The sequence below is a fragment of the Puma concolor genome, chromosome D4, assembly GCF_028749965.1.
Source record: "Puma concolor isolate L17-30 chromosome D4, mPumCon1.1.hap2, whole genome shotgun sequence".
In the NCBI taxonomy this organism is placed as follows: domain Eukaryota; kingdom Metazoa; phylum Chordata; class Mammalia; order Carnivora; family Felidae; genus Puma; species Puma concolor.
In genome coordinates, this window is record NC_141679.1 from 3,976,979 (window position 1) to 3,999,099 (window position 22,121).

At 48.7% G+C, this 22,121-nt stretch overlaps 1 protein-coding gene and 1 long non-coding RNA gene across 5 annotated transcripts in view; one reads left to right on the top strand and one right to left on the bottom strand.

The window, feature by feature from the left end:
• Positions 1–7,725: 7,725 nt before the first annotated feature.
• LOC112868665 (uncharacterized) lies at positions 7,726–19,718 on the bottom strand. Of its 3 annotated transcripts, none has more exons than XR_015243394.1 (6): positions 18,657–19,718; positions 11,333–12,143; positions 11,037–11,204; positions 10,681–10,820; positions 10,183–10,234; positions 7,726–7,942 (listed from the first exon to the last, which is right to left on the bottom strand). It is a non-coding gene; the product is annotated as an uncharacterized LOC112868665 (long non-coding RNA). The 3 variants fall into 3 exon arrangements; XR_015243392.1 differs by having other exon boundaries at positions 17,196–19,717; XR_015243393.1 differs by lacking the exon at positions 7,726–7,942 and adding an exon at positions 8,699–9,750 and having other exon boundaries at positions 17,196–19,718.
• SYK (spleen associated tyrosine kinase) overlaps positions 18,510–22,121 on the top strand; it is an 85,974-nt gene continuing 82,362 nt past the window's right edge. For both annotated transcript variants that reach the window (XM_086684842.1, XM_086684843.1), the window contains exon 1: positions 18,510–18,665. The gene's annotated coding sequence lies outside the window, so the exon portion shown is untranslated. The remainder of the gene's footprint in view (positions 18,666–22,121) is intronic.

Below are 22,121 nucleotides of genomic sequence, written 5' to 3' on the forward strand. Positions count from 1 at the left end.
CTGTAAAATGGATGGAGACAATAACACCCAACCGTATTTCTTCTTTTATTTATTTTTAAATATTTTTAAAAGTTCATTTATTTTGAGAGAGAGAGAGAGAGAGAGAGAGAGAATCCTGAGCAGGGTCCCCGCTGTCACCACAGAGCCTGATGTGGGGCTTGAACTCACAAACCGCAAGATCATGACCTGAGCCAAAATCAAAAGTTAGATGCTTAACCCACTGAGCCACCCACGTTGCCCACACCAACCGTATTTCAAAATTGAATCTGTCAGTACCTAGAGAATAGCACATCAATACTGCTGTTTGTGAAATAATGCTTTTGACTTTACTGGCATTTTAAAACCCCTTCAACTCAAAATAGATGCCAGCACCTCTTGGAGAAGTTACTCCTGACAATAATAAGGAAACTATCTCCATCAAGAATATCTATGGAAAACATGTAGCTGACATCATACTTCATGGTAACATAAGGAATGTTTGTCCCCTAACACTAGGAAGGAAACAGGAATGTTCACACTCACCAATTCTCTTCACTGTTATATTAGAGGTCGTAAGCATTGCAATAAAGTAGAAAGAAAGGAATAAAAGGTATTTTTAAAAAGCATAAAGATAAGAAAGAGAAAAATAAAATTGCCTCCGTTTGCACGTGATATAATTGTTTACATCAAAAATCTTAAGGACTCTACAATGAAACTACCATAGCACACAAGTGAATTCACTAAGGTTTCAGGACTCAAAGTAAATGTACAAATTTCAATCATATACCTATATACCATTAACAAAACCCAGGCAATAAAACTTCGAAAACCTATACCATTTTACAATACTATAAAATGCTTAGAAACATATAAAGTTGTGCAAGACCTGTTCATTGAAAACTACATACGCTGCTGAAAGAAATTAAAGAGGAGTAAATTAATAGAAAGATATACCATGTTAATGGATTGGGAGGTTCAATATTGTTAAGGTGTCATTTTTTCCCCATATGGTTCTACAGAGTCAGTTCAATACCAATCAAAATCCATGGGGGAAGAACAAGGAAATTTTTTATATTTCTATGGAAATGAAAATAACCTAGAGTAAACCAAACAATCTCAAAAAAAGAAAAGAAACGAAAATCCAAGTGAAGAAATCACAGTACATGCTTTTTCTTACTGTTATACAGTAAATGTGTGGCATGGTATTTATTTAAGGATAACTAGATCATTAAAACAAAATAGGAAGTCTAGATACATACAGTTAAGTAATTTTTGATGAAGGCATTAAAGCAACTCAAAGGGGAAGAAGAAAGTTCTTTCCAGAATGATACGGAAACAACTGAATATTTGCACAGGGGGGAAAAAACTACCTCAACTGCTATTTTATAGCATACACAAAAATTATTTCCAGATGGATCAGAGTTTCATTAAACCCAAAGCTATAAAGTTTCCATCAAAAAATCTAAGAGAATATCTCATGAGGTCACAGAGTTCTTATCCCAGTCAAAGAAAGCACTAACCTTAAAATAAGAAAGTTGCCCAATTTGACTTAAAACTAACAGTCTGCTCTTTTAAAAGACAACAATAAGAAGATAAAAGGGGAGAATTTTTGCCATATGTATATACGACAGCAGACTTGAATCCAGAATATATTTAAAAAACTCTCACAAGTCAATAATTTCAAGCTTTAAAAAATTAAAAATAAAGATAAATATTCTAATATTTTTAATGGGCAAAATATTGAACAAGCACCTTATAAAAAAAATAATGGAAGCATCAATAAGCACCTAAAAGTGTGTTCAACAACCATTGGTGGTCAAAGTGACTAAAATCACAGTGAGATACCCCCACGCCCCCACAGGAATAGTTAAAAGGTAGTCAGGTAACATCAACTGTTGGCAAGGATAGGAGGCAAATGGAACGTTGCACAAATCTTGTGCATGAAATGGAACCATCTTGAACCTTTATTGGAAGTTTCCCTTAAAGTTCAACAGATTCTGATCTGGCAATTTCACTCTAGATCCTAGAAATTTACCCATGATGAATAAAAATGTAAGTCCACAAAAAAGACTCCTACAAGAATGCTCGTGGCAGCTTTATTCAGCACAACCCCAAACTGGAAACAACGCAAACATCCGTCAGTAAAAAATGGACAAACAAATATGTAGCTAATAAAGTAAACGGAAAAACAGCAGGGCGCAATTTTAAGAATCTGACAGACACTAGGGAAGCAAAGCCAGTCACACACGAATATATAAATGTATGATTTTATTTCAATAAAGTTCAAAATCAGAATTTTAGTGGACTCTGGGAGAGTGGAGGCTTGCCACAATGGGGCAATTTCTTGGTGATGGAAATTCTCTATGTCCTTATTGTGGTGGCCATTTCCTAACTATACACATTTTCATATGTTTGTCAAAACCAATCAAAGCATACACATCATGTTTGTGTATTTATTACATGTGAATTATGCCTTGATTTTTAAAATTTTTCATTATGGACATATAGCTGATAGAATATTATGTTTATCTCAGGGGCACGGCATAGTGATTTACAACTCTACACATTATTCAAAGCTCACCATGGTAAGTGTGCTCACCATCTGTTGCCATATGACATTAAAACAATATTATGGGCTGTATTCCCCACACTGTACTTTCCAGCTCTGTGACTTACTTATTTTATAACTAGAAGTTTATACCTCTTAATCCCCTTCACCTGTTTGGGGTCTTTTGTGATTCCATACAAATTTTAGTATGATTTTTTTCTAGTTCTGTGAAAAATGCTATTGGTATTTTGGTAGGGATCGCATTGGATCTCTGGATGGGTTTAGACAGTAGCACCTTCTTTTCACAATACACCACGAGCATCGTAGATCTTTCCATTTGCTTGTGTCCTCTTTAACTTCGTTCACCAATGTCTTAATGCTTTCCAAAGTATAGGTCTTCACCTACTCCGTTAAATTTTTTCCTAGGAACTTTATTCTCTCTTGGTGCAGTTGCGAATGGGATTGTTTTCCCCTTAATTTCTCATTCTGCTATTTAGTGTACAGAATGCAAAAGAATTCATGTATTAATTTTGCATCTTACAACTTTATTAAATTCCTGTTTAGCTCTTATAGATTTTGGTGGAGTCTCTGGGGTTTTCTATATATTGTATCATGTCATCTGCAAACAGTGACAGTTTTATTTCTTCCTTCCCAATTTGGATGTCTTTTATTCTTGTCTTGTCTGATTGCTGTGGCTAAGACTTCCAGTTGAATTAACTATGTTAAATAAAAGCGGGGAGAGTAGACACGCTTGTTTTGTTCCTCATCTTAGAGAAGCTCTTAGTTTTTTACCTTTGAGTAGGATGTTGGCTGTGGGTTCATAGGTGGGCTTTATCATGTTGAGGGGTATTCCCTCTAACCCAGATTTGTTGAGAGTTTTTAGCGTGAGCAGATGTCGTATCTGTCAAATGCTTTTTCTGCACCTATTGAGATAATCATATGATTTTATCCTTTCTCTGCTAATGTGATATGTATCACATTGATTGATTTGTGAATATGAAATCACCGTCCTTACCATCCCTGTAATAAATCCCAGCTTGATTGTGATGAAAGATCCTTTGAAAGTATTGTTCAATTCAGTTTGCTAATACCTGAGGGTTTAGCGTTGAGGGTATTCAGTTTGCTAACACCTTGTTGCGGGTTTTCGCGTCAACATTCATCATGGATATTGTGTGTTTGTTTGTTTTTATAGTATCTGTGTCTGGTGTTGATATCAGGGTAATGCTGGCCTTGTGGAATACATCGGAAAGACACTGGCCTAGGCTGGAGCTGCTTTGGAGAGGCAGAAGTGCCCCAAGTCAGGCAGATCAGATGGGGCGGGCCTGCTGGGGAACACGGGGTGGGCACAGGGCCCAAGTGGGTCAGCACTGGCTCCAGCCATCCAGGCTGGCAGAGGGCAAGAAAAACGACGCCCGCCAGCGACTTTGTTCCTGGAGAAATCTCCCGCAGATCCCCGCCCCTCCATCACACGTGCTAAGATTAGTCAATAAATCTGCGTCGTGTTCCCCATGTGCTTCTCAAACTGCTGCTTCTGCGCTGCGGCTCAGGCCGAGGTACTTAGTGTGCCGGCCTGTTAAGGGCGGGGACTCAGCTCCTACCGCCCTCTGGCTCTCCCCATGCTAAGCGCAGCTGGTTTTGAAAGCTCCCAGGGTTAAGTTTCACGGGTTTGCAAAGGCAGGCATTATGAGGATTCCTCTTCCCGGTGAGGGTCCCCAGGGTTGGGGCACCTGGTGTGGGGTCTGACCTCGCTGTTATTCTGTGCTCGTGACGTCCCCTCTGCTCGTGGTTAGTGGGACTGGAGGGTTGGTTCCTGACCACATCCCCGCCCTCCCACCTTGCCCAGGAGGCCTCCTCTCTACCAGCAGCTGGGAAAGGCCGGCTTTGCCAGGACGGCTGCAGAGTGTTGTGTCCGCGGGTCAGATGAGGTCAGGATTCTCCTACTCTGCCCCCTGACAAAGATGTCAACTTTACAAGGGGATCAAGGCCAGCCCCGTTGAGATCAGAATTTTATAAGGCTTCCTGGGTCCGACGGTTTAAAAATTAATCAGATGAAGCCCCTCCCCTTATCTAAATCTTCCGATGCTTTCTCCTTGGCTTTACAACAAAATCGTGTTCGCTGTGATTTACGCGGTGGGCCTGATCTGGCGTCTGGCCCCTCTACGCTCATCGCCTGCCCCTCACCCTCCCGCTCCCTCTCCATCCTGGACAGCCTGGCTTCGATGTCCCAGGTGCTTGCGCGCACACACCCCCAACACACACTTGCCCCACACCGTCCCCCAGATCAGTACCTCACCAGTCTCTTCGGCCGTTCACACCGCAGACGTCTTTGCTTCCAAGATACCTCCTCTTTGCCGCGGTCTATCATTCCCAGAGCCCGAATCCTACCCGAAATTCAACACTGTGTTTATCAGCTCACTGGCCGAGCGTCCACCCGCCCAAGGAACCATTAGCTTCTGGAGACAGAGACCTTGCTGTCTCGCGCCCCCAGAGCTTAGAACCCGGTAGACGTGGCCTAGACACACGGAACCATAGATGCCAAGCGTCCGTTCATCTGGGTGGCTGGCGAGGTGCCCCGGAGGCCAGTCGGTGAGCTCATCAAGCATGCATCAGTAGTAACGCCCCTTGTCGGCAACACCCAGGAGGGTCCCAAGGCCGACGTTCTCAGATTTCACAAAGAGCAGTGGTGCTTTCCAATCACAGTCCCAGTGCTTGGTAAGTGGATCCGAAAATGTAATTCCCAGGCGCAAGTCTGAACAGCTGTGTGAAAACAGCCGTGGACTTCCAAGTGTGAACGTGAGCGTTATTCTAATCTGGGTGCGTCTTTGGTCCCACAAGAGGGAGGACAGTGGCCCCACTCGCCTAGACCACCCTGCGCCCCAGGGAGCACTTCTGGTTTGGGACCAGGGGGGTCACCAGCCCTGGACCGGGGCGGCCTGCCCCAGGTGAGAACGGCACCTGCCTGCGGGAGTGACCGCACGGAGGAGGAGCCATCACAGGGGACACTTTCCTTTCCTCCCGTGTCTGCGGTTGCAATAGCATCCCTATCACTTGTGGAACTGACACGAAGGGATTAATCTGTATTTTGAACCGTAAGGACACGTGACAGGTGTACCGGGATGATCGACCGCTCGCTCTGAACGCCGTCCTCTGGGTTGGCATGAGCACACTCGCGGGCCCCAGGACATTAAGTAACAAAATCGGAAGCAGGGGCTCTGGGTTCGGATCCCGGTCCTCCAACCTCCCGCCCGCGCGGCCTTGGGCACCCCACCCCGCCTCTCCTCCGCGGCGTCTTCACCTATAAAACGTTGATAATAACGGTGTCCGCCTCAACAGGCAGTGTGGAAGGAAGGATCACATACCGCATGCCAAGATTTTACCGAAACGCCCAGACCTTTGAACAACATTTATCTGGTGTCTTTTGGAAGCAAAGGGCCGTGGCCATGCTCCAAGTTCAGCGAGAAGGGGGATGTGCCCTGTCTTGAGTCAAAGAAGCTATAGACGTTGTTACGTACGCTAGAAAATAAGGAACTGGGGGGTATCAACAGAGTTAATATTCACGGATGTCAGGGGCTTACGCACACTATCTCCCTCAGCTTTCACAACAGTGTGACAACAGCATACGGCTCAGGACAGACACTGCCAGACTACAAGGGACGTCAACCTAGCTCAAAAGGTAGAAAGGGCAGGGAGGGAGAAAGTGAGAGAGAGAGAGCGAGAAAGGAGGAAGAGAGAGAGAGGGCGAGAAAGAGAGGGGGAGGGAGAGACAGAGGGAGAGAGGAAGAGGGAGAAAGGGAGGGGAGGTTTGGAATGAGGGGGGAAGGGGGGAGGAGGGAGGGAAAGAGAAGGAGGGGGAGAGGGAGAGATGGAGGGAGGGGGAGGTTTGGAGGGAGAGGAGGAAGGGAGGGAGAGACACGGCGGGGCAGGGGGGGGGGATGAGGTGTTGGCTTCCACAACTGGAACAGCTGCAAGCCCCCAACCTCAGCGCCTGTGAGGGGCCCCCCTCTTCCTTGTGCACCCCAGCTGTATTCTCCCCTCTCCCTCCTGTTTGCTGGCCTCCTTCCCTCCTTCTTCAGCTGGGCTTTCTCTGTGAGCCAGGGAACGGGGTTCTGGAAGCCCAGGGCCAAGTGCGCCCCAGCAGCCCCCGTGGGAGGCGGGGCCCCCGGGTCCGGTCTCCAGGAAGTGCACAGGGGGGACCTGAGTTATATGCCCACCAGGGGCCCCACCACCGCACAGGGTGCCCCCGACCAGCCCCAGACAAAGAACAAAAGAGAGAACAAGTAAACAAAAGAAGAGGTATTAATTGCCACTGAAGCCAAAGACACATAACCAGCAGTGGTGACGCCTCCAGGCCCCGTGTTGCGACAGGGGAGGGTTAGGTCTTAGCCCCAGCAGGGCCCCGGAGGAGAGAAGTCTTAGGAAGTGAAAGCGTTCATCAGTGGAAGAAAGAACTCTATACAAATTGGAGTTCCCCAAAACTGGAACAGGGTTCTAGAGCTTCTCAGATTCTGGAAAGTGCTGGATGCACTTCTGCCTGTGTGTGAACCGGCCCCACACAGACACAGGGGGGAGGGTGTCCCCAGAGAGCCCGGGCCAGCCCAGGGGAGCCCTTTGAAGGCAGAGCCGGGCGGTGTGGGGCTCCCCCCACAGGCACACTGGCATCTCCCCGGACCCTGCGGGGCTGGCTGCCCCCAAGGTCACGGACAGAGTGATGCTTTCCGGAAACTGCATGTGCTGTCTTCAAACCCAGCTTCCCCCCACTGATACGAAAAGGGAAACAATTTTAAATATAAAAGCACATGTTCAACGTGAAGGTTTAGCGGGCACAAGGAAGCTGATGTGTTCTCTGCGGTGTAACGGCCACTTTTTCTGAGAGGTCTTTTTTGGGGGATTTTTTGACAAGTTTTTAGGTTCTGGGATCCCGACTTCAATTTCCAGGCATCTGCAGCTAAACCAGGTCCAATGTTATCCACTCTGCGTGAGGCAGATCTGAGCAGAGACGCCCCCAGCCTCAGGCCTCCCTCCGACTCGCACAGTGAACAGAAGGGGTGTCCTGGAGAAGCCAGCCCCCCCACCACCCCAGACCTCACCGTCTCTCCTGCCACAGCTGGAGACCACCCGCCTGTGGTCCTCGCCCTCTCCTCCGATGGCCACCAAGCTCCCCACCAGGTCCCTGACCCTCAGGACAGGTCAAGTCACACTCACGATTACATTTTTAATTTTTACCACGGCCACAGAAAGGACTTAATTTGGAATGTAGGAAGAACTTTCCAGTTACAGGAGTTCTGCATCTCTAAGAAAGATAGCTAAGGGTTTCCTTCTGTCGGTATGGGCTGGACGCCCGGCGATCCCTGGTTACTCAAAAGCTCTTTAACATAAGCAGGAGAAATTTTCGTCTCTTTCTCTCATGTAGTCTTTCTGTATTAGAATCAAAGAAAATCAGATTGGAAAGGGAGCTTCAAACGCAGGAGGTCAGTCTTCCTGCTTCAAACCCCAAGCGTTAGGATCCTATTGTCATTGGTGCAATTGAACACGAAGGGGACTCTGAGTGACCGTGGGGTCCTGCACTGGACACTGAGACAGAAGAGCATCCGTGGAGAAGCCGGGGACGTCTGAACAAAGGCCGCAGAGTAGTTCACAGAGCTGTGACCACGACAACGTTCGGGGATCACGGCCCCGCGGTTATAAGGGGCTAATGTCAGGGAAAGCCGGGACAAGGAGGCACGGCCATGGTCCAAACCATCTTTGCAACTTTTCCATAAATAACATTATTCCAAAAGGAAAAGTTTATTATAAATGAAGTACAGATGGGCACCTGGCTGGCTCAGCCAGTGGAGCATGTGACTCTTGATCTCTGGGTTGTGAGTTCGAGCCCCACGTTGGGTGCAGAGATTACTTAAAAATAAAATCTTGGGGCGCCTGGGTGGCTTAGTCGGTTAGGCATCCAACTCTTGGTTTTGGCTCACGTCACGATCTCACGATTTGTGAGTCTGAGCCCCACATCAGGCTGTGTGCTAACAGTGCAGAGCCTCCTTGGGATTCTCTCTCTCCCTCTCTCGCTCTCTGCCCCTCCCCTGCTCACACGCATTGGGCGCGTGCACGCTCTCTCTCAGAATAAATACGTAAACGTTTAAAATGAATAAATGAATAAATAAATAAAATCTTTAAAATAAATAAAGGACAGATTTCCATTTATTTCTGTATTTCTGCGTCAAATTTGTTTTGTGTACTGAGTAATAATGCATTTTTAATCCCTTCGTGTGTACTCAAATCCGGATCCCCATTCGAGATGCCCAAAGATGAAACAAATCAACAAACCTCCTTCTCATTGCCATCCGTGAGAGAAAATGGACAATTTCAAAACCATTAAAACCTTAATATAATTTTGAGAACTTAAAGTGAGCACCACACATTGAAACTAAGGGTTTGGATGTTTGAACCGAATACTGCTATGTAAGCACGTAACGTTTTTGAATAGATTCATCCCTTTACAAAGTTCATGTAGTAGCATTCCTTCCAGTGAGAGAAAAATAGAACTGTTTGCCTTTTATGGTTTTTGTTTCCTTCCTCTCATTATTCTATAGAAAAGAGGAAGAGTGGGCCAGCTTATGACAAATAGCTCTTATTTAACCTGAGATTTAATTTTTTTTAACGTTTATTCACCTTTGAGAGACAGAGAGAGACAGAGCATGAGCGGGGAGGGGGCAGAGAGAGGGGGAGACACAGAATCCGAAGCGGGGTCCAGGTTCTGAGCTGTCAGCACAGAGCCCCACGCGGGGCTCGAACTCACGGAACGCGAGATCATGACCTGAGCCAAAGTCGGACGCTCAACTGACTGAGCCACCCAGGTGCCCCTAAGCTGAGATTTAATATAAGCCCAGACCTAATCGCTGGCTGCCCGGAGGAGGTGTGAATGGCAGAAGGCAGCAGGCGTCTGACTGCAGGCAGCCTCAGTGGGCCCTGAGGGTCTGGAGACCCGTATTTCTTTTCCCTAAGACCTGGGTAGCTCAGCTCCCCATAGCTGCTCAGTCCTATGACTCCACCGTGCTTTCCAACTTCCGATTACATCGTTTCTATCATTTTCCTTAATGAGGAAGGCTGCACTCTCGTCCTGCTCTGACTTGGCAAGGAATTCAGGTAGAGGACGATGCACGATGCTGGCACTCTTACTTGGTAAGCTCCTTGAATAATGTAGACTTTCTACGACACAGACCGGCACACTTTTTCTGCATGGAAACAGATATAAAACTGGGAGGTTGGGGGGCCATGTAGAATTTCTGGAGCACGGCCTACTTTGTTCAGTGTGTGTGTGTGTGTGTGTGTGTGTGTGTGTGTGTGTGTTTAACAACCCTTTGAAAATGTAAAAACAGGGCACCTGGGTGGCTCAGTCAGTTGAGCGTCCGACTTCGGCTCAGGTCATGACCTCACGGTTCGTGGGTTCGAGCCCCGCATCCGGCTCTGTGCTGACAGCTCGGAGCCTGGAGCCTGCTTCGGATTCTGTCTCCCTCTCTTTCTGCCCCTCCCCTGCTCGCGTTCTCTTTGTCTCTCTCTCAAAAATAAATAAACTTCAAAAAATGTATAAACTGATAATAATAAAAATGTAAAAGCCATTCTTGCCACGAGAGGTTGGGTAAGGGAGGCCACCGGCCAGATCTGACCTGCACCTGTCCTTTGCCAATCTCGGATGCCGTTGATAGTGTCTTTAAATGTCTAAGAGGAAAAAAAAAAAAAAATAAGCAAAAGCTCCTGTTAAAAACCTTTCCCTGAGACGACAAAACATTTCTAGATGTGGGGGCCACCTCACGGGGCCGGGCTTGTTCTGACCCAGGCCTCTGAGTTCCGGGGCGGGGAGGCGGCGGGTTTGTGGGGTCGGTACAGACAGCCGGAGGCTCACACAACCTCTGGTCAAGGCCCAGAGGGAGCCGAGTGCCCTCCGGGCTTTGGGGCTGGAGGACCCACCACCTCCTATTTCAGCTGCTGCTATGAGTCTGAAGGTGCCCATCTGATGATGGCTCCCCTGAGCCCAATGGCCGGCCGGCCGCCTCCTCGTCTCCCTGCCTTTCTCACCACCCCCCCTCTGACCCCCTCCACTCCCGCAGCTGCACACCCAGGAACGGCCTTGGAGCTCCCATTGCCGCTTGTCCGCTGAGACCCACCTGGAGAGCAGAGATGCCGAGGCCGGTGGACAGCAGGGGACCGTCCAGTCCGATGGAAACGTGGCTCTTCTCCCTGATCTCTGATGCTGAGGTGTTCTCGTGCTCGGGTGCTCAGGACGTCTTCAGCCCTCCATGCGGCTCTGACAAGTAGGGAGAGTGCAGAATGAGGGACGCCTTTGGGATGTCCCAAACCACACCCTCCTGGTCACCAGGGCTGATGCCCGGGCAGCTCCCAGGAGCAGGGCGGGAACACAGGACACAGATGCACCCTCTGTGTCCTGCTGCCCCAAGCTGCCTATCCTCCAGGGGCGATCCCGTCTAAATCCTCAAGGGTCCAAGCACGCTGTAAAACGTACCTTCTCTAATACAGAAGGTCAGAGCAGAGAACGTGTTTATATGTTGCCCCGCAAGCCGCGGTCCTCGTAACAGCGGGCAAGGTAAACAGGATCGGTTCCGTGTGGTCGGTGCATCTGTTTCGTTTCACAGAAATGTCGCTCCGATGTACAGTTCCTATCAAGGGGTCTCTAGAATGTCAAACACCGAAAGGAGGAAAGCGAGTGAAATCCGTTACTCAAACGACAACACCCACTGGCCACTGACATAAACACATCCTACGTCACAAATTACGGTTTAACACACTTCTAATACGTACGCGTGCCCAGCAGGGTCTACACGAAGACGCAGAGTGTAGAGCGGTCTGTCCTCATTGTTCAGCCACACGCCCTCCTGTAGGACACCGGAAACATCAGAAAAACGCAACACTCGAAGCAGATCTCCATTAGAGAACGGCAGGGTGTCCACACCGGCCCCACTTCTCTGCTCGACAGCCGTGAACTGGAGGACAACGTCCCTCCCTCGCCCTCCTTCGTGTCCTCCACGCCGAACCGGAGAATCTGAGACCTGAGAATCCACGAAGGAAACAGGACAGAAAGGCCAGAAATAGACCCCAGTGTTAATGCAGTGTGATGCTCGATCAACAAGGTATCTTTTTCTCTGTCTGACTTACTTCACTCAACATGACGCCCCCGAGGTCCATCCATGCCATTGCAAATGGCAAGGTTCCATTATTTTTTATGGCGGAGTAATATTCCTTTCTCTATACTATCTTGGCCATAGTAAAGCATGCTGCAATAAACAGGGGGTGCACCTATCTTTTCGAGATGGTGTTTTCGTGTGCTTTGGATAGATACCCAGAAGCAGAATTGCAGGATCATAGGGTAGTTCTCTTTTTCATTTTTTGAGGAACCTCTCCAGTGTTTTCCACAGTGGCTGCACCAGTTTGCATTCCCACCAACAGTGCACGAGGGTTCCCCTTTCTCCACCTCCTCGCCGACATCTGTTGTTTCCTGAGTTGTTAATTTTAGCCATTCTGACAGGTGCGAGGTGGTATCTCATTGTGGTTCGATTGACATTTCCCTGGTGACGAGTGATGTTGAGCATCTCTCCGTGTGTCTGTTGGCCATCTGCATAAATGAAAAGCACGAAAAGTTTTCATTCGTAACTGAGTTTCAGTGTAGCGACCTCAACCCCAGGTGAGATCTGAAAATACACACCCGTCAAGTTTTCAAACATTATCAATCAATAGGCTAGACGCACGAGCAAGCAGGGAATGCCCATTCATGGAGCTGAAACATATTTTGAACTAGAAAATGTCATTTCTGTTGTTTGTTTCTAGGCATATTATTTTCTATTTTCTATTTTCATTAAAATAGATTATGATTCCCAGAGCAGTAATATTTAATAGGATTACATGCCAACACACTTAATGCTTTGCATTGGAAGACTATCCTAAAATAATGTCATATTGCTCGAGTTAGCTGCTTTATACTTAACTAAATTGACTTGCAATTGAGATCCAATTAAGTAATTATATTTTTAAAGGGTAACCTTTTAGGCAAATACATTGTCACCTGTTGAGATATTTGATCTTTTTTATTTTTTTTATTATTTTTAAAGTGTTTACTTAGTTTTGAGAGAAAGAGAGAGAGAAGGAGCAGGGAGGGGCAGAGAAAGAGAGAGACACAGAATCCGAAGCAGGCTCCAGGCTCTGAGCTGTCAGCACAGAGCCCGACGCGGGGCTCGAACTCACAGACCTCGAATTCATGACCTGAGCCAAAGTCAGTGGCTTAACCGACTGAGCCATCCAGGAGCCCCAAGATATTGATCCTCTTTAATCTCCAGTGCTTAGCATCATGCCTGGCAATAAGAGGCACACAGTAATTGTTTGTTGATTTGAATGTCACTAAAAATAAGAAGTCAGAGGTGCCCAGAGAAGCCACACATATGCCCGGGAAAGCCTCGGAACGATGCCTGTGCTTTCTCGCCCCCACCGGTGTTATCACCACTGTGTATAAATCCACGCAATCCAAGTTCAAGTGCTATCCTTAGTCCTTAAGTTACTTTTCTCTTTTTTTTTAATTATCGTATTATTTATTTATTTATTTCATTATTATTTTGTTGTTGTTGTTGTTCGAAACCTCACTGACAACAGAATAAAGGAGGAAGCCCGCCATTTGCAGGTCAAAGGTCACTTTCCCATCCCAGTTGAATTGGTGGAGGAAATCCAGCAGAAGGAGGCTTTTTCTCCATGTTCCGTGGTAGTCTCGCTGATAGAGGTGACCAGTGGGGGGCATCCCTGAGATTCAGCAGCGCTGGCCTGTCAAAATTAGCTTGCTTCAAAGGACAAATAGGGTTGAGTTGTTCCCTTTGAAAAAGGCATCCCTACCCTTTAAAACAGTTAAAATGGTGAATTTCGCGTTTTGTGACTTTTATTCCAAGTCAAAATAGTTTGTATCAAAATGCACTAAATGCTGTCCTACCTCTGGAGTTTACTCCTTCCTGTGCCAATAAAATTTTACCATGTCAATAGGTGCAGTTGAATAGTCTTTTTGTTTGCAAGCTAAAGCATCCTGATAGATGGATCACGTGTAACTTGTGTTTTTTAACTTGAAAGAGATGAAAAATGTGAAGCCTGCGTTCTAAATATTAAAACGTACGGTGTATATTCTACACATTCAATACATCTACCTAAAGTTGAAAAATGTGTGTCATTAGGGGCGCCCGGGGGGGGCTCAGTCAGTTAAGCGTCTGACTTCAGCTCAGGTCATGATCTCACGGTTTGTGGGTTCGAGCCCCGCGTCGGGCTCTGTGCGGACAGCTCAGAGCCTGGAGCCTGCTTCTGATTCTGTGTCTCCCTCTCTCTCTACCCCTCCCTAGCTCACGCTTGCTAGCTCTCTGTGTCATAAATAAATAAACTTAAAAAAAAAAAAATGTGTGTCATTAAATTCCGGATAAAGGTGGTGAAATCTTCAGGGCCCCACTATCTAGAAAAAGGAAAAAGAAACTTCCTTCTCCCTCTCACGTCTCTCCAAGAAAAAGAGGGAGCGATGGAAAACAAAAATGTAAAAGTTACTAACAGCAACCAAACAAGAAAAGGAGAACCACTCAGCGAAACGAACTTGGAAAAGTGCTAGCTCATAAGAAAAACAGAAGTTGGAGAGGATCACGGTGAGGTCAGGCCACCAGCTCCCAGAAACCGCATCTGGTGAGTCTACAAAATCCTGGCAGTTCTCGCTCAAATCTTGAGAGGATAAAAGGGAGTAATTGCGTGTTTCTTAGTGTTGACCATGGGGCGGTGAAAATGGCTGAGGTGGGGATGAGGGGTCACAGGGAACCATCAGCATCCGGGCATGGCTTCGTGTCACCAGCGGGAAGCCTCGGGGCCCATGCTGATTGGGGAACGGAGCTGACACCCAATGGCGCTCCAAGGAGTGGGGAAGCTCTTCCCTTTCCCTCTGCCGGGGAGGAGCGGGGCCTCCTGCCTCCGACCCGGGGTCCTGCGGGACAGAGGAGCCCAGCCGGTGCCCCTGACCTTCAGCTAAGCCCACCCCCTGCACCGTGCTCAAAGACGATAGCAAATTAGGCATAAAAGGAATATGAGGCCGAGGAGAAAGGACCTGCTGTAGGAATCCAGGAGCTGTCACCCGCAGAAGAGCAGAGCGAAACAGAAGTTCCGGAGAAACAGTGCCAAATTAGCGCAAGGTGACAGCACTGAAGCAGTCACCCTGCTAAAGACCATAGAGAATTGGAATAAGAAGAAAAAGGGTGAAGGACGAAGGATCAGAATGGCTTGGATTTCTCGACATAAGACTGAAAGAAAGCAAGAAAGCGATAGAACGATGACTTCAAAATTGTAAACAAAAGTTATTTCCGAACCAGAATTCTTTACAGTTCAAACCATCAAACTTGAGGGTAGAAACTTTGTGGCTACGGAAGTTCTTTAAAACACCTACTTCCAGAGCGCCTGGGGGGCTCGGTCAGTTAAGCGTCCGACTTCGGCTCAGGTCATGATCTCGTGGTCCGTGAGTTCGAGCCACATGTCTGGCTCTGTGCTGATGGCTTGGAGCCTGGAACCTGCCTCAGATTGTGTCCCCCTCTCTCTCTCTGCACCTCCCCCACTCATACTCTGTCTCTCTCTCTCTCTCAAAATTAAATTAAATTAATTAAATTAAATTAAATTAAATTAAAAAAAGTAAAATCAAATAAAATCCCTGCTTCCAAGGGCACTTGGGTGGTTTAGTTGGTTGACTGCCCAATTCTTGATTTCCGCTCGGGTCACGATCTCACAGTTTGGGATAGAGCCCGGAGTCAGGCTCCACACTGACACTATAGAGTCTGCTTGGGACCCTCTCTCTTCTCTCTCTGTCCCTCCCCCACTCTCCCTCCCTCCTTCTCAAAAGAAATAAACACTTAAAAATCTTTCAGAATGGGGCGCCTGGGTGGCACAGTCGGTTAAGCGTCCGACTTCAGCCAGGTCACGATCTCACGGTCCGTGAGTTCGAGCCCCGCGTCAGGCTCTGGGCTGATGGCTCAGAGCCTGGAGCCTGCTTCTGATTCTGTGTCTCCCTCTCTCTCTGCCCCTCCCCCGTTCATGCTCTGTCTCTCTCTGTCCCAAAAATAAATAAACGTTGAAAAAAAAAAATCTTTCAGAAAAAAATACATACTTCCACATATCTAGGGAAACAAACGGACAGCTGGTTCCACCAAAGCGATGGAATAAACTCCTAAGGAAGGGAAAGGCACGAAATACTAGAAACACCGACTCCAAGATAGAAGAGAAACAAAAAGAAGCATGGAGCAGAAAGAGAAGATGTGAAGCCTTGAAAACCTGTAAGCAAACAGTGCCCAAATTTCCAGCCCAAATTCCTGTCGCCTAGGCGGTCCAGAAGAACCATAAGCTGAGAATTGACCCTAAGTTGTCCAGACCCTAGTTTTACTCTGGGCTTCTGACAGAAACAAAGGTGAATTGTCTCTGAAAGAAAATATCCTCAACGAATCTCCACAAATCATTTTTTAAAGACAGTAAGTGGCTGGAGCACCTGGGTGGTTCAGTCAGTTAAGCATCTGGCTCAGGTCATGATCTCATGGTTCGTGGGTTTGAGCCGGTTCGAGCCCCGCATTGGGCTCTGTGCTGATGTCTCAGAGCCTGGAGCCTGCTTCAGATTCTGTGTCTCCCTCTCTTTCTGCCCCTCCCCCACTCACGCTGTCTCTCCTCTCTCTCTCTCTCTCTCTCTCTCTCACTTTCTGAAAAATAAATAAATGTTACAAAAATTAAAAAAATAATAAAGACAGTAAGTGGTTCACAGAGAATGCAGCCAAGTGCACTAGGAAGCCTGGTCATGAGCAAGAACAGGTGGAAACATACAAGACGAACAGCTATGGAGACCTCAGATGTCCATTAATACAGCAACACCAGAAAAGGAACACATTTGCTATTCTTAAAAAAAGAAAGAAAGAAAGAATCTGCAGGGGACAGGAGCCTTTAAACAGTGACTGTGTGGGGAATCCCCGAGACCAACATGGTGAAAAGTTTCACTGGGAGGGCCTCCTGGACCCGGAATATAGTCACAGCTAAGATTTACTACCGTGAAGGGTTAACAGCCAAGCGAGCAAAGGGAGAAGACACTGGGGAAGAGAGAAGAAAGTTCTGGCAGAAATGTGTTGACTTTTATTTATTTAGTCATTTTTAAAGACTTTAAAGATTTTATACATATATAAAGATTTTATACATATTTTTTAGTGTTTATTTTTGAGAGAGAGAGAGAGAGAGAACACTAGCGGGGGAGGGACAGAGAGAAAGGGAGACACAGAATCCGAAGCAGGCTCCAGGCTCCGAGCTGTCAGCACAGAGCCTGACGTGGGGCTCGAACTTACCAACTGTGAGATCGGGCCCTGATCCGAAGTCTGAGGCTTAACCAAATGAGCAAGCCCCTAAAGATTCTATTTTTAAATTGTCTTTTAGATAGGTTTTTTTCCCTGGAGATTTGTGTGATGATTTTAACATTTTTTTCCAACATCCCTAGAAGCACGCTAATTAACTTTAAAATGACTCAAAGTTGCAGACGACCACAGCAATGCCAAAGGGAGGCGTGTAGGGACAGACCTAGAACCTCATCTCCACTAACGGCCCCTGAGGACACAGAATCTTAGGAAGCTCGGTGTTTGCTCTCACATACAGATTCAAAGCTGGTCCTCATTGTCCACGTCCAACAACATTCTGTGCGCTCCGGAAGCCTCCTGTCTGCAAGCTGTGCAGCCTGTGTTTGGAGAGTGCGACTATTTCATCTGCTGTTGGAAGCAAAACTAATGCGTGACAAATATAGCAAATACAGTAAAAATCCTTCACTTGAGTTACACATTTAATGACAAAAATGTACGGAAGAGAACGTCCAAGTGGGAGAGACTGGGTTCCGGTGAGCGTCCGTGCTCCTATCACCTTGTGTTTTTCCATGGCAATTATAATCTAACGCACTGTATACTTTATTTTTATTTATTTTTTTTTGGCTCGGGGCACAGCCTTTTAAAACACGTACTGCCAACTGCTCTTACCAAGAAGATGAGGACCTGGGAACTGTTTCACAGCAAGGTTTTCAAAGGGGCTGTGCAATAGAAAAAGTGGGGAGAGGGGATGGCCGAGGGAGTTTAGGCAGGTGTTTTTAAAACATGTATTTAAACTACAGCAGATGTTAGACTTAATTTCTTTAGGTCGAGGCCCGAGAGTCGGTCGTGGGTAGAAAGAAGCAAGTTAAACTCACGGTCAAGAACCTTCCAACAATGAGAGCCTTCAGAAAGCGGCCGCGTTGGACGCGCTGGGCCCGTCCAGAGGGGCGCGGTGAAGTCGGCCTCTCATCTACAGACAGCACAAAGCCACCTGGCCAGACGGCGGAGGCCTTGTGCTCTCAGATCAGCAGGAGCGCCCTGGCTTGGTGACCAGGAGTGCCTGGTCACTCTTTTTCCCACGCAACGACAAGGCGAACTGGGCGCGCCCGTGAGTGTGGCCGCTGCTTCAAACAGCCAAGTGGCAGGCCAGGCCGGCCAGGTGGCCTGCTGTTGGTAGCGCCCCTGGTCTGCTTAGGAAGGCCCCTAGCGCGCGCGGGCCCTTAGTGCCTGGATGGCAGGCGCAGGGGCGCCGGGGCACTTGGGGCGCGACCTGGGCCTGGGGGCGCTGGGGCGGGACCGGGCCTGGGGGCCCCAGGGCTCACGGGCGGCGGGGGCGCGGGGGGCGCTCGGGGCGGGACCCAGCCATAGGGGCACCGGGGCGCGCAGGCGGCCGGGGAAGGGCCGGGGGACGCAGGGGGCGCTCGGGGCGAGACCCGGGCACGGGGGCGCACAGGCGACGGGGAGGGGTCGGGGAAGGGTCGGGGAGCGCGGGGTCTGTCGGGGCGGACTCTCGGGGCGGGCCCCGGGCGCGAAGGCACTGGGCGCACGGGCTGCTGGGCGGGCCCGGGGCGCTGGGGCGCGGCGGCCGGGAGGAAGTGCGGGGCCTGCCCGGGCGCGTTAAGGAAGTTGCCGAAAATGAGGAAGCGCCTCGCGCTGGGCGGCTGAGGCGACTCCAGCGGCCGGAGGAGCGAGGAGGAGCGGGCGGCCCCGCGCTGCGCCCCGAGCCGCCCCGGCCCCGCGCCCCGCCCTCGGCTCACCTGGCACAGGTAGGTGTGCGGCGCGCTCTGGGCCCGGCAGCGTGGACGCGGCGCCCGCGGGCACCAGCGCGCCGGGGGGGGGGGGGGATGCGCTCCTTGCCCCCCCCCCACCCCGGGCCGGGGTCTGCGCCCCGGCACCCGGCGGGGCAGGTGCGCGCGGGCGGCCCTCGGCCTTTGAAAAGCGAGGGCAGTCCGAATGTTCGGAGTCAAAACGGGCGGGTGCTGAATCCCTACCTTCCCCCCCGCTCAACCGGGTGCGTCGGGGGCCGGGCAACCGGGGTGCGGAAGCCGCGGGCGCGGGGGACCTGGGCGGGACGCGCACGCTTTCGTTTGGCCGGCTCCGCAGTCACTGGAAAATTCCACCGTGTGTATGTATCCCAGTGCGGATGCTCATATGCCCGCGGGGGTCGGGGGGGTCGGGTGGGGTGGGGGTTAACGCGTACGCGGCTTTTCCTACGGAAAGAAAGGGCAGTTGCGTAAAAACATGAAACTTTCTGAGCCACCGCTGAAATTCGGCAGGATCGCGCCTTTCGACACATTTTCATGGTGAAGTAGCTTCCTTAGCCAGTCAGTGACTCGGAGAAGGAAAGGAGGTTCTCTGTAGGACAGCGTAGGTTTGCGTTAAACAGGGTCTTGGCAACGTGGCTCCAAAACCTTAAGCCCTCCGTGACTGCAAAGGGGATTCGGTTCTTGGTGTTTTCGAATGTCGGAGAACCGGAAAGACGGTCATCGGAGAAGGGGCAGGGGGAATCTTTTTCCGTTGCAGGCTGGTGCAGGTTGTGTTTCTGAGTTTGCCTGAATCACCAAAGGTTCCACTGATCCCCCGCAAAACTTCAGCAGAAGTTAGCTGTTCGTTTCCTTGCACCCTGAAAGCCTGCCCCTGAGTAGGAAGGAGTGGGAAATGTCCATTCCTGAATCTTCTAGGGAAAATGGAGCTCATCTTGTGAGGACTTGGAATTCCTGGAAGAAATGGAGATGGTTCTAGCCTCTGAAGTCTTCGTTTTAGTAAGAACAGATCCATTGCTGCCACACGGGCAGCTGTCAGTGAAATGCAATTAAATTCATTGATGTGCCGCCACCCCCACTCCCACCCCTCCCCCCCCCCCAAAGTCCAGACAGTGTGTGAATACATTAGAGCTAAAACGTTTAAAAACTTGTAGAGTTATGGGGTGCGCAGGTGGCACCGTTGGTTAAGGATGGGACTTCGGCTCAGGTCATGATCTCACGGTGCATGGGTTACAGCCCTGCCTCGGGCTCTGGGCTGACAGCTCGGAACCTGGAGCCTGCTTTGGATTCTGTGTCTCTGTCTGTCTCTCTGCCCCTCCTCTGTTCGTGCTCTGTCTCACTCTGTCTCTCAAAAATAAATAAACGTTCAAAAAATATTTTTTTTAACTTGTAGAGTTATTAGGTGTTTTAAATGAGAAATCTTGGCTGTTAAAATTACTTTATCAAGTCATGTTCCATCTACACCATACCTTGGGTGTATTTAGAGAAATGTTGCAGCGAAATAGAAATTGATTTGTATTCTCTGTATGTGGTGTACTTCCATATGGAGGATTTTATAAGCAGTCTTAAGTAGAAAGTTTTTAATGTTGGAAGCTAGGATAAACAATGAGGTGTATATTTTAGGTGTTTACCTTTCCTGAAACGGAATGATGGAAAGATAATTTTATTGCTAGATCTTTGTCTCAGAGACAACTCATGTTAGCCTTCTCCAGGCTCATATTGAAAAATCTAAGTGCAGGTCTGATTTCTCTGTTTTTTTATTTTATATTTAAAAAAAAAATTTTTTTAACGTTTATTTATTTTTGAGACAGAGAGAGACAGAGCATGAACGGGGGAGGGGCAGAGAGAGAGGGAGACACAGAATCGGAAGCAGGCTCCAGGCTCTGAGCCATCAGCCCAGAGCCCGATGCGGGGCTCGAACTCACGGACCGCGAGATCGTGACCTGAGCTGAAGTCGGATGCTTAACCGACTGAGCCACCCAGGCGACCCTATTTTATATTTTTTTAATGTTATTTATTTTTGAGAGATAGAGACAGAGCATGAGCAGGGAGGGGCAGACAGGGAGGGAGACACAGAATCCAAAACAGGGCTCCAGGCTCCAAGCTGTCGGCCCAGAGCCCAACACAGGGCTGGAACCCAGGACCATGAGATCATGACCTGAGGCGAAGTCAGATGCTTAGCCGACTAGCCACCCAGGTGCCCCTAATTTCTCTGTTGTTGTTGTTGTTGTTGTTGTTGTTGTTGTTAAATATGTATTTATTTATTTTGAGAGAGAGAGAGCACAAGCAGGGGAGGGGGCAGAGACAGAGCCAGAGACAGAGAATGAGAATCTCAAGCAGGCCCCCTACTCAGTGTGAAGTCCGATGCGGGGCTCAAACTCACAAACTGTGAGATCATGACCTGAGCCGAAGTCAAGAGTCAGACACTTAAGCAACTGAGCCACCCAGGCACCTCTGATTTCTCTGTTTTCACACCAAAGACTTCTTTGTAGGGTGTCACTCATGCAGCACACAGCGTGTCCGTAATTATTCTCCAAAACCCTCGTGCTAAGGTATGTTTTAGAATCCTGGATTTTCCACAGTTTAGAATTCAACTTTGGAATCTCATGGTCAGCACTGAGAAAAAGGTTTCTCCGAATCTAGAAAGGTCTGTGTGCACGCTGCCGCCATGTTGGCGACTCTGCTGGACAGCACCTTGTAATCTTACCCGTTCGGCTGTCTGCACCAACAGCCTGACTCGTCTGCCCCAGTGGAATAAACAGACTATAAATAGCCGTGTGTCCGTCTAGGGCAGATGTTGTCACTAAGCGAGCTTCCCTAAAACTTACCTCAAGACCGTGTTTTTCAGAGCGTTTTCGCGTTAGGACTCAGGGACCCTACGAGACTCCTTGGCGCTACTGTTTACTTTTGAAAATAAATTGCATTTCTACTGTCCAGTAACTCACACCTCCTGCAATTCAATGGGCCGTTTCCCCTTTTTCGGGAGGTCTGAAACAGCAAGACCGAGCTGAAGTTTCAGCGATAGCACTCACGGTGTAGATCCAAGGGAGAAGAGGACGTGGCAGCCTTGCTGATAAACCGTTCTCCGGCAGCAAGTGTTCTGGCAGCCGATGATGTTAGAGCGAGAACACACAGACCGTGTGGCCACCCTGTGTCGCTGAAGCGTGTTTCTTGTTCTCTTCACAGCTGGCTCGCTCTCTGTCCCTTATCTGCGCCTGAAGGATGGCAGGGCGCTTTTACAATCCAAGCTAATTTTTGCTTTCTCAACTGTCACTGTATAGATTTTTTTTTTTTTCCAACGGCCCCGGATCCTCACCTCCTTTCCCCTCACCTCCCTCCCCCGATCGCAAGTTTCGACATTTTATTCCATTTCTGGTTTTTTTTAACGTTTATTTTTGAGAGAGAGAGAGAGAGAGACAGAGCGTGAGCGGGGGAGGGGCAGGGATAGAGGGAGACACA